This window comes from Tamandua tetradactyla, chromosome 1 (assembly GCF_023851605.1).
Source record: "Tamandua tetradactyla isolate mTamTet1 chromosome 1, mTamTet1.pri, whole genome shotgun sequence".
NCBI classification, from domain to species: Eukaryota; Metazoa; Chordata; class Mammalia; order Pilosa; family Myrmecophagidae; genus Tamandua; species Tamandua tetradactyla.
This window is the reverse complement of record NC_135327.1, coordinates 218,350,194-218,363,276: the sequence shown is the minus strand read 5'-3', so window position 1 is coordinate 218,363,276 and position 13,083 is coordinate 218,350,194. Positions and strand designations below refer to the sequence as shown.

Here is a 13,083-nt window from a genome sequence, read left to right as displayed (position 1 = left end):
ATGTGTAACCCAAGAGCAACAACGATCAAGGGTTAGAAGCAGATCTGTATCTCTGGCAAAAAAAAAATCACCTGTTGTAACATGGAGAATCAAATGAAAGTAAATCAACTCAGAGACATAAACTAAACCAAGATTTGCTCAAAATCTTCTTTGGGCTTCCTATCACCTTCAGGATAAACTCAAGTTCCTCTCATGGTCATGGAACTCTCACTGGAATGACCTTCTCCTCCTTTCCACTCTTACCCTCCAGCCCTCCCCCATCCTCACCCCCACCCCCCAGCCTACCCCACCCCACTCACTCTACTCCAGCCAAACTTGCCACCTTCCTGTCCCACGGCCACCCCGAGCACCCCCTCACCCTGGGTGGTGCAGGTGCTTGGGATGCACTTTGGAAATACTTATGGCTCACCCTCTTTCTCCACACAGGTCTCTGTTCAAAGACAATCTATTTGAAGAGACAGTTTCCGGCCACCCACCTAAAGTAGCACCCTTCCTCACTCTCTAACACCATGGTTCTCAACTAAATTAGACCCATCCATGTCTGTGGGTCTAATAAATTCAACGATGCCAGATAATTGGAACCCAAATGTCAATTTGGGTACTTCATTCTTGATGTTGCAACAAAAATGGAAGCAGTGCTCCCTGCTATTTTATTCAGCCTGAGACAGTCTCCCAAAATACTAAGAGGAGGCCAGGAAGACCAGCTCCCATCCCCCACCAAAGCTGAGGGCTCTGAGCTATGGAGCCCACCTGTGAGTGACTGATGAGTGTGGGAGGGCTTTGCCACCCCTTTCCATCCTTGAGTAGACAAATAACTGGGGCTGTTCTTTCTCTCGGTCTTGTGGGAAAAGACCAGAGAAATGGATGTAACCCTGAGAACACAAGATTCCTAGAACAACAGCATATCTCTTGCTATCTCAAAGGGAAGCAGCAGTCACCCTTGCGTAAAGCCGAGCATTGGTCTTCCTTTTCTCTTGAGCAAGGAAAAAAGGTTCCTCTTCCTTTTCCAAGAGCAGAAAGTGAATTAAACGATCAGCTGTTTCCACAGGGCTTCATCCCCCAAAGGGTAGAAACATTTTGTCAAGAGAAAGCCCAGTGGCCCTGTGTCACCTTGAAAGGAAGAAAAGCTGAGTCCTTTTCCAAAGTCAGGCAGATCCCAATTAGAGGAGTAGGGTATTTTTTGGTACCTGAATAATCTTCCTTCCATCTAGGCCCTACCAGGGGAAATGGATTATTAAACAACTTATCTTTTCTCAGTACCTAAGATACTCAAAGGACAATTAAGCTAATTTAACTCACAAAAAGGAAAATCAGTCAAGGGAATTCTTTCCCCAATATCATGTAGTTTTTTGTTGTTGTTGCTATTCTTTTCTAATAGCAATACAAAGACTACAACTTCTTTTAAATAATTCAAAATATACAGAATTAAATAAAGAAGTCTCCATTGACACTTCAGGGTGTATCCTAGAGATATTCCATGCATGCAGCCACAGGCACATGCTATGCGTTCCTCTGTTCCATGATGCCATGAAATGGAAAGCTCGGGATCCAGCTGGCAGCATTATCCCAGGCTCCATCCTCTGTCACTGACCCTTTGCTCTAAGTGCAGGCACAGGCCAATCCTTTAATTCTCCCAGTATGACTGAGGTCAGGGGGCCACAGTTTATAAAGCAGTACTGAAATTTTGAGAAATAACCAGCAGGAATGACATCACATAACAAACAAGAAAGTAAAACTGGATGTTATACATTATTGCTCTGAAATTAGGCAATAACCCATCTTTTCTATTCACTAATGGTAGAATCTTTTTTTTTTTTCATGAAAGAATGCACCAAACACATTAGCATTTATTTTCTTTTTTTGTAAGCAAATGACAAAGACCCAGTTTACCAGCTTTACTTTTTATAAACCTAAGCTTAACATTACATATTTAAACAATTCTCAAAACCTACTAAGTTGCCAGCATTCATGCATGACTAGAAAACATCCTTAATTTATATTAAACCAGAAATGTATCACCATTAATGTATTAATATCTTTCACTACTAAATACTGGGGAAAAAATGAAATTATTTTTGTAGAAGATTCATCCTGGCAATGTTAACTTCACAGCAAACAAACTACTTGGCTCACATTTCAAACAAAACAGAAAGAGCAAGATTCATGCTGGTGTTAGTGTACAATTTTGTCCTAGCACTACTAAAGAATCACGGTTCACCTTGGATTAAGTTTAATAAAAAAGCAAAGTGCATACAGAAATTTACAACAATTTTTAAAGACAAAAATGAAAAAAAATGGTCCTATTAATGTGGTCCCAACAATAAACTCAAAAGTCTATGACAAATAGGTGCTTCGATGAGCTGTTTATAAATACTTTAGATTAGGTACAGTTATACTGAAAGTTGAGTTCGTTTGTAATCTTCAAAAAAATGTTCCTGTTAATCCTCAAATGGTGCTTGTTATAGTTTAACATTTCTGTTAAATGCGTGCGTTGAATTACTTGTTATCCAAGCGTAGCGGCTGCTCCTTACCATTTATTGTTAAGGACTTTAACTGGCCATCTTCTTCAACTTCTACTCTTTCTTGACCATTCTCAGAAATCCTCTTTGTAGTGATTTTTCTGCCATTAACTATTTTAGTAGAAGTTGATAAAGATTTGAAGTTGCCCATCCTATTACCACCAAAGGATGTTGAAGAAAATGAAGTAAGGCTTCCATGCCCCAGTGAACCAAATGAAGTAAATCCTGTATCAAAAGAAGGAAATCCACCTCCAAAAGATGGAAACCCACTGAAGGCAGAGAAAAAAGATCCTGTGCTCCTATTTCTGGTTCCACGGAGGCCTCTTGGATTTCCAAAAAACTCCTCAAATGGGTCTTCAAACAGATCAAATGAAAATGGGTCCTGTCCACCAAAACATTCCCTGAAGACATCATCTGGATTACGGAATGTAAAGACGAACTGAAATGGACTGTCAAAATGACTTCCACCTCCATCGCCACCATTTAATCCTTCTTTGCCATATTTGTCATAGATGTCCCATTTTTTAGCATCTGATAACACCTCATATGCCTCAGCTACTTGTTTGAATTTTCTCTCTGCTTCTTCTTTATTTTCAGGATTTTTATCAGGGTGCCACTTGAGTGCCAATTTACGATATGCCTTTTTAATATCCTCGGGTGAGGCATGTCTCTGCACACCTAGAACTTCATAGTAATCCACCATGTTTCAACAGATTATTGGAACAGGTCCAGAGGAGGTTGGCAGCCAGCGGCAGGAAGGAAGAGAAGCTGGGCGGCGAGGCCCGTGGTCTCCCCTCAGCTCCGTCACAGCTGGTACTGCTGGAGGCGGTGGCAGCGATTCCTCGCGCTTTTCTTTCTCTAATGGTAGAATCTTAAGCAAATTACCTAACTCTCCCGATCTCAAGGGAGATTAATACTCGTTTTATAGGGTTGTTTTCAGGATTATAGTAAATACACACAAAGGGTTTAGAGCCATGCTGGGCAACAGTGAGTGCTAAGCGAATATTAGGTTTTATTATAACTCACCCGAAAATCCATGAATTATGGCAGGGATCGAAAAAGGCCAGAAGGTAAGTATTTCTGGCTTTGAACAAATATTTTTGGTCTTCTGTCATGACTACTTAACTCTGCCATGGACACCATCACCCATAACCAACATGCAAATGATGCTATGGCTGTGTTCCAATAAAACTTTCATTTATGGACACCAACATTTGAATTTCATATTAATTTTCAGGTATCAAAAAATACCCTTCTTCTCTTGCTTTTTTTTTCAACAATTTTAATGTTGAAAATGATTCTTGGCTCCAGGGTTATACAGAGCCAGGTGGTAGGCTGGATTTGGCGTATGAGCTATAGTTCTCCAACCAACCCTCTCCCCTTCTCATCATTTCACACCTTGACTCTGCCATGCAGACTGTCAAAGCTTCTGCTCTGCATCTTCTTTTTTCTAGATCCACAGCTCTCCACCTTTGTCCATCTTTTTTCCACAAGAGAAAGCTAAAACTCACTAGCAATCTTTCCACGCAATAAGAAACACTTTCAAATGGTTATGAAGGTAAGCATGGGCCCTTTCAGTCTCAGCCTGTTTTGGTTTGCTAAAGCAGCCAGAACACAATATACCAGAAATGGGTTGGCTTTTGTAAAGGGGATTTATTAGGTTACAAAGGTACAATTCTAAGGTCATGAAAACTTCCAAATTAAGGCATCAAGATGAAGATACCTTTTGTGAGGAAAGGCTGCTGGCACCTGGGGTACCTCGGTTTCAGGGGAAGGCACATGGTGACATCTGCTGGTCTGTCTCTCCAAAATGTCTCTGTGCGTTTCTCTCTTAGCTTCTTGAGTTCACCCCCAAATATCTCTGCCTTTGATTTTCTCATAAAGGACTCCAGTAAGGGTTAGATTAAGACCCACCTTAAATGGGCTGGGTCACATCTCCATGGAAACAACCAAAGCAGAAGGTCCCACCCACACTGGGTCTGCACCCACAGGGGTGGAGTGCAAGAACATCAGCTTTTCTGGGGTGCATAACAGATTCAAAAATCAGCTCTGGCCTCAGCTTTGCAAAACAGAGGTGCCAGGGAAAATGGCTACATGTTGTAGGAAGAAGCCTGCCCTCTGTTTGGGAGCGTTATAGACATTAAATGGCTGCTTAGTAGTCAATTGTTTGAGCCTACCAATTTGTTTGTCTCTCATTAATGAATATTTATATTCTATTGTTCCCAGATTCTAGATTTTCACTACTGCAAAGAAAGTTACAGTTTTTCATACAGTCTTCACATGAGATGGTGGTGTGAGCTGAACTGTGACCCCCAAAAGATATGCTGGAGTCTTTACCCCTAATTCCTTAAGATACGGATTTATTTGGACATTAGGGGCCCTTCGGATGATAAAATGAGGTCATGCTGTAGCGTGGGTCCCCATCCAATGTGAAGGGTGTCCTGATGAGAAGCGGTGAAGAGACGTGCAGAGGAGAAGTCCCGGTGAAGACAGACAGAGAGGGGGGTACCTGCTAGCAGCCGCAGTATACCAAGGAGGGTCGGCGACCCGCAGGAGCCCAGAAGAGGCAAAGCAGGGCTCGCGCCCAGAGTCCCAGGAGGAACGTGGCCCTGCTCACACCTTAACTTCCAACTTCCAGCCTCCAGAACAGCAAGAGGGTATGTTTTGGCTGTTCCATCCACCAAGTTTGTAGTAATTTACGACAGCCTTAATTGAAATTAACAATTTACAGATAGACAGAGAGAGGCACAGAGAAATGAACTTGCCTAATTTCACACCTGCAGTAGGTGGAGAAGCCAGAATTCAAATCAGAGCCCAGGGCATTCTTTGCCACCTTCTTTTGTCTTTGTGCCAAAATGGGGCAAACCCATTACTATGTGTTTCCTCTATTAAGTAAATGCTGGGGAGGGTATTCAGAATGTCATCACACATGCAGGGCCTTCAGTAGTGTGTGTAACAGGCTGTTTCCTTGGCTTAGGTCATGATAAATGGGTCTATTTTTGTGCTTCATAACTTACACTTGTGTTACATGTGACTTTTCACATGTATCACTGATTACACAAAAGTCATTTGAAAAATCCTGGGCAGTAGAAGAATGTGATGATAAAATCGAAAGACAAGTTCTAGATTGCCTTCGAATGTCTGACGTATTCCTAAGTGGATGGGGCAAGGAGAGATTAGTATGGCAATATGGGAACCCATGGAAAGCAAACTGTGGCCTTCATGGTAATTTGAATCTGGCACCCCTTTCTTAAGAACTGCTCTTCTCCAAAAATTCTTGCTTCTGATTGAAGTCACTTCCTGGACACAACTGATTGGTCCACAGGGATTCCCTGAGCGAGATATTGTTACTCTAACAATTCTTATCCTGGCCTCAATTGATTGGTCTCCAATCAAGCACATGATTAGTGCTAAGCCAATTGGTCCTTGTCCTGGAATTTTGGAATGGAACTGGTAAACTATTAATATTCAAACTCAAGTTTGCTAGCAGACTTTTGAACAATAACAACAAAAAGTTTCACATTAAAAGAGAGGAAGCCAAGGCAGACCAAAATCCAGACCAGCCCTGGACAGTCCTGATGGCACTCAGGTGTTCCAGGTATTTCAGGTGATCCAGATGCTCCAGGTGTTCCAGGTGTTTCAGGTGTTTTCCTGGTGTTTGAGATGTTCCAGGTGTGGACTTTCTAAGAGTCCACAGTATACGGTTAATAAATTATGTTTTAAGACTTCCTTTTTCAAGTAGGGTTTCTTTCACTTGTACCTGAGAGTTTAATTAATCAGCAGGTGGTGGTGTAAACGTGGTAAGAGCCATCAGAACAGGGCTTGTTTCTCTGCGAGTTTAGTAGGTTCGAGCCTCAGGACAGGTACTGCCACTGACTAGCTAAAAGAAAATACACATAGCAAACCAAGAAGCATACTGTACTAGTCAAGATATAAAAACATACAAAAGTAAAGCTGCCAGAGGTGCAGAACTTCCTTATATAAAAATAAAGAAGAAATAGAATAGCGAAGTAAAGAAGGTATAATAGATCCCAATCAATAGGAATAAAGACATTAAAACCCCCCTGTTCCCCTTAACCTCCTCTGTCTTGTGTGTGATACAGGAGGTGGACTACATAACTGCCTAGCTTCCCCTGAGTTCAAAAATTCTTTAGCTCTGACAAATGAATTACCCCATCAATGGTAATTCACAAGTTTTTATAAGTCCTGAAAACATGACAAAAATCATTTCCTATTGAACGTAACTGTCAAAAAGGAGGTCTTAATTTCCACACCCATGTTCACAGCAGTCTCATTCACCCTTGCCAAAAGATGGAAACAATTCAAGTGTCCGTCAACAGACAAGTGGATAAACAAAATGCAGTATATACCTACAACGGAATATTGTGCAGCAATAAGATGAAATTAGGTCCCGAAGCATATGACAACAATGGATGAACCTTGATGATATAATGCTATGTGAAATACGTCAGACATAAAAGGATAGATACTAGAGATATACAGAGGCTAGAGATGGGTAAAATGTTACCTAATAAGGCTGAACTTAAATGTAAGAGAACAGATAGAAGTGATGCTAGTTCATTAGTGGAGTTATAAGTAAACAGCCACATTGAAGGTGAATATTATTGAAAGGGGTTGTACGGAGCCACGCATCCCATCGATCAACACTACAAATATAAGTAAGTTCTTGCATGAATTAACTCAAAGGTATGCATCTGTGCTGGTTTGAAAGGATTACGTACCCTAGAAAAGTCATGATTTAATCCTGATCCAATCTTGTGAGAGCAATGTTTCTTTTAATCCCTATTCAGTACTATAGGTTGTAAACTCAATTAGATTCTTTTCAAGGAGCTGTGACTCACCTAAAAGTGGGTATTAACCTTGGATTAGAGGGAGATAGATGTAACTCCACCCATTCCAGGTGGGTCTTGATTAGTTTACTGGAATCCTTTAAAAGAGGAAACATTTTGGAGAGAGGAAGTGAGCCGTGTGAACCACGAGAGCCCATGCAGCCAGACATTTAGAGACAAAGAGGGAAAAATGCACCTGGGGGAGCTTCATGAGACAAGAAGCCTGGAGAGAAAGCTATAGATGTCTCCATGTTCACCATGTGCCTTTCCAGTTGAGCGAGAAACCTTGAACTTCATCGACCTTTCATGAGTGAAGGTAACCTCTTTTTGGTTCCTTAATTTGGACATTTTTGTAGATTTGCTTAAATTGGAACATTTTCATGGTTTTAGAACTATAAACTTGCAACTTAATAAATTCCCCCTTTTAAAGGCCATTCCGTTTTTGGTATATTGCATTCCAGCAGCTAGTAAACTAGAACAGCATCTTGTATAAAGAGTCAATAATAGAGGGATTCAGGGGAAAAACTACTACTGCATGCTATGGCCCATAGTTAACAGAAAGACAGCAACAGTATCACAGCAATACAAGGAGTAAAAAATTGGTGGAGAGGGACAAGAGATTAGGGGAGATTTTGATTTTCTATTTGGTGAGGGTGTTTTTTCTTTTTTTTCTCTTTGGAGCAACTGAAAGCATTTTCTCTTTGAAGCAAATGAATATTGTCTAAAATTGAAAATGTTGATGATTGCACAACTAAGTGAGCACACTATAAGACATGGATTGTTTATTTTTGGCACTATCCATGATATCCAATGGATGGAGGTGGCCAAAGGTACATTGACTATGATGTACACATATGATCAAATATTGCACAGCTATAGAAAGGAACAAAGTTGTGGGCATGCAACAAGGTGAATGAAACTTGGGGACATTATATGGTACAAAATAAGACAGAAACAAAAGAACAAATATTGTATGGTCACTTTTAGAGAATACTTATAAGAAAATCGGGGCCTAGAATGTAAGTTCATATAGCTGTCATGCTGTATGTCTTATTATTAGATTATGAGATACTGTGCTGTAGGTGTATAACTTGGTATTTCCCTGGAACTTTGGGGAGCTGTGTGACACGTAAGACTCAGAATTGGAATTCTATAGCCTGAGAGTCAGCAGGGCCACATACATCAGCTGTTAAAGAAAGTGAAAAAGAGATCAGGCTTCAACTAGAGATAAGAATGAAGCCCATCTAAGGTAAATTAGAATATTGGACAAAGGAGGATATTGTCTGTATTTTAGAGTTTCACCTACTGTATGAGACCACAGGAAGAGAGGTTTATTTTGTCCAAAAGTTAAATTTTCTGTAGTACACAATGTAACTCAACTTGCCTGGATAGCTCATTTAAACAACCCAAAACACATGGAGTCCAGAATAGGAATGGGGGCTTGTAATTCTGTATAGCTTCATGCAATACCCAGATACATCCCAGAGTATATTGGGAAGATAATTATAAAATATTGGCAAAGTCTCTTGAAGGACTGGAGAAAAACATAAGGAACTATTAAGCTTTACCACCAGGGAAATCCCTGACACTGTCTCAAACATTAGGAACTCCCTAGTCAAAGGCCAAGCCCTTGATCTTAAGGCTTGTTCTTATGAAATTTATTTCTCTAGTGGAGAAGGTAAGCCTACCTATAATTATGCTTAAGAGTTACTTTCAGGAAACCTCTTTTGTTACTCAGCTGTGGCCTCTCTCCTCTCTCTCTAAGCCTGACTCCGCAAGTAAAATCACTGCCCTCCCCGCTATATGGGACATGACATCCAGAGGTGAAAGTCTCCCTGGCAACATGAGACATGACTCCCAGGAATGACCCTGGCCTTGGAACTATGAGATTGACAATACCTTCCTGACCAAATTGGGGAAAAGAAATGTAACAAAATAAGGTATCAGTGGCTAAGAGCATTCAAATAGAAATGCGAGGCTATTCTGGAGGCTACTCTTATGCAAGTTTCAGCTAGATATTTCTAATTACCACCATTTGGCACATCCAACCAACACCGTTCTTGTAACCCTAAAGAACACCTAAGGCTCTAGCTGAGATTCTACAAACTAAGACTCACACACTAAGTTTACTTTTCAGAAATCTACAACCTGCAGATGGGTTCCTAGGTCAGATAAGTCTTGACACCCAGAGGGGCCAGCTCTCCAGAACATCAACTAGTTCCATCCCCCATCCTATATTGTCGACACCCCTTTCCAACATGAAAAAGTGAAAACTGGCATAGCCCAAATACCCCTAAAGATTGGGAAAAGGATCAAAGGAGAAGGTGGAGTTATAACAGAGAAGGCAGGATTTAACAAAAGAGTATGACTGCTGAATCATTATATTGATATTTCTGTTAGTCTCCAGTGTCTTGAAGCAACTAAAAGGAAAAATCTGAAATTATAGAACTATATCCCATACCAAACTTTGAAATACATTCTATAACTACTCGTTAAAATGTAGTTAGAAATTTATTGCTTTTTTGTATATGTGTTATATTTTACAATAAAAGACATTTTAAAAATGGAGGTCTTAAACTGTCTTATCTCCAAAGTTATAATCAGACTGAACACTTCAGAATATTCTTTATCAGTTAGTGAAGAAGTTTGTGTTGATGACTAATTATTACCAATTCTCAGAAAAGACCTGGGAAGTATAAGACATAGCCTATGCTTTTCAGATCTAAAATATCTATATAATTGGTGTGTAAAGATCCAAGAAAATAAAATAAAATCTCTGTGGTTTTATTTCTGTATGGTTTTTAATTTAAAACTGCTACCCAGCTCAATATCCAACTCATATTTATTTTTGTTTTAAACTCTAGCTTATTTTTCACTTCACACCAAAGGTTCACTTTATTATGAATATTTTCTCTAACTGCAACTTAGTACAATATGTATATATAATTAGGGTAATGATTACAAAACATTTTTGACAAGTATGGAAAATAGTACGTAATGTTTTCCATCTGGTAAATGGTATGTCACCAAAAAAGCCATCGACCCTCCAAGATTAAGGGAACACCTATGCAAATATATGACAAAAATATAAATGTATAACGAATTAATTTCAATTGTTTACTTATGTGTTTTTGCAAATGCTATCATATGCTTAAATTACATTTTATCAAAATTAGTGCCTGAATGTTGTCATTTACAGAGATTCACTCTGGAAAATTTTTTAAATTGCAATTATTTTAATTTCTTTGTGTAAAATATTAAGTCTTTGGGAAAAAATGAAACTACTACCCTAGCTAATCAAACATTTCTAAATATCTAATTTCTAAAATTAAATTTGGAGATCTGGAGTCTCTTGTTTATATTAGCTTTAGCAGTACTGTAGCAAAGTCTTTTGTTGGTTGGGCAGACTCAAGTTTTCTAAAGAGTCAAAACCAAGAAATATATCTAATATCCTCAAATTCTGACCACAAATTGCAGAATGGAAATGCAGAAAGCATCATAATTTCCATTTGCAGGCTTGGGAAGCATTGCAGAATGCTCTTGTTCTAGGAAGTCACCACAGCACAACCCAATGTTGGGGCCCAACTGTGGTCACCCCCACCCCCCTTTCCCAGAATTGAGCTGTAGAAAGAGAGCTCAATCCAGGAGACACAAGAAAAGCCTTCAAAGCTCTTTCTAGATAAGTCCATTTCACCAAAAGTAGAGATCAGAAAGCCTTCCCATGACCAAAATAATTGCTGCAAATATTATAAAAATTGAAATAATTATTTTGATGTTTAGAAAACAATACTACCATTATTAGGTGCTTACAACGTGGCAGCACTGTTACCATCTCCTGAGAAGCCGGTATTCCATCTCCATCTAACTAGCTCACATTAGACACTGAGGACGTTACAGAGCTAGAATGTGAGAACCCGACTCAGAACTGCGTCCCTGACCAGGACACAAGGCCACCTCCCAACGGCCCCACTTTACAGGGGCTGGTTTTACTGATGCAGATGAATTAATATAGCTTCCCGTCTTCCTGTCGTAGGCCACACTAACAGGGATGTAACTAAACAGCCTTTCTGGCTGGGATCTTTTTAGTGTTCTATTAAAGTTGACAGAGTCCTTGTGATGGGTGAAGCTGTACATACCCCAGAAAGACAGGTCCTTAAATCTAACCCATTCCTCTGGCTGTGGACCCATTGCCAGTAGGCCCTTTTGATGAGGTTACTCCCATTAAGGTGAGGCCAGCCTCGTTCAGGGTGGGTCTTCATCTTATTACTAGAGTCCATTTGAAATTCAGACAGAGAGAGAGTAAGCCATCGGGAGCAGCCAGTAGGTGAAATTCAGTGAAACCCAGAAGAGAAGGGAGAGGCCAGGAGAGGCCGCATGTGCCTGGCCACGTGACAGAAAAGCCCAGGGCCTAGGACAGCTGGCAGCCAGCCCTGAGCGCCACAAACTGCAGGGGGAAAGCATCCACCTCAATGACACCTTGATTTGGTCTTTCCTTTAGTCTCAAAACAAGTAGCTAATAAATTCCCACTGTCTAAGCTGACCTGTTGCTTTCTATTTGCTTGAGGAAGAAAACCAAGCACTTGGACTTCACCGTTATTCTTGTACATGCAAATCCCACACAATAAAAATTTTAAGCCCCATTCTCTCTGCTCTTCAGCGTTGGCTGTTGGTCTCGTCTTGTTTTCCAGTTTCCAGGACTCGAATTTCCTGCCATGTCGTCTGAAGAAGGGAAACTCTTCATGGGAGGGCTCAACTTCAACACCAGTGAGCAAGCGTTGGAAGAACACTTCAGCAGCTTTGGGCCTGATCTCTGAAGCGGTTGTCGTCAAGGACCGGGAGACTCAATGGTCCCGGGGTTTTGGCTTCATCACTTTCACCAATCCGGAGCGTGCCTCAGATGCCACGCCAGCCATGAGTGGAGAGTCCCCGGCTGATCGCCAGATCCGTGTGGACCATGCGGGCAAGTCAGCCCAGGGAACCCGAGGGGGTGCCTTTGGGGGCCATGGGCGTGGCCGCAGCTACTCTAGCGGTGGCAGGGGCCAGGGATATGGGAGCAGTCGGCATGACAGTCGGCCTGGAGGATATGGAGATGGATATGGAAGGTCCAGAGACTATGGTGGCAGAGGCCAGGGTGGTTATGACCGCTACTCTGGAGGGAATTACAGAGACAATTCCGACAACTGAGATGAGACATACACACATATAATGTAGTTAGGAAGCAATTTCCGAACGTACCTACAAGAAATCTCCGTCAAGAACATGGTTGCTAAGAGGTGTTTTTTACTCCACGTTATGAGACTACCACCCTGATTATATAGAAGAACTTCTTAAAAATGTTTGTGAATGTCATTTTTTTAATATTGGAAGAAAGAAATATTCTGTTGTGTTTCATAGTGTTTAGGATGTCCTTCATGGAGCTGACTAAAAAGATGGAATTTGAAAACATGAAAAAAAAAATTTAAGGAAAAAAGGGCCTTAACTCACACAGCTCCCCCATTTACAGCACTGGCAGAACAGGCATCCAAGAATGAGCTGTGTTCGCCCCCTACCAATCCCTAAATCTAGAGTGCGCCCCAGGGGGTCCATGAACCCCGGGAAGAAGGCACAACTATGACCACATGTACATGTGACTGAGGAAAGGTCACGTGATTTCTACACATCTTCACATCCCCAAACCTGAAGAACCACTGCCTCCGAGCCTTTAAAAGTATAAA

At 40.9% G+C, this 13,083-nt stretch overlaps 2 pseudogenes; one reads left to right on the top strand and one right to left on the bottom strand.

Moving 5' to 3' along the window:
- Window positions 1-2,289: 2,289 nt before the first annotated feature.
- LOC143688140 (dnaJ homolog subfamily B member 6 pseudogene) lies at window positions 2,290-3,373 on the bottom strand (annotated as a pseudogene).
- Window positions 3,374-12,008: 8,635 nt separating this feature from the next.
- Window positions 12,009-12,826, top strand: LOC143688135 (RNA-binding protein 3 pseudogene; annotated as a pseudogene).
- The last annotated feature ends 257 nt before the right edge of the window (window positions 12,827-13,083 follow it).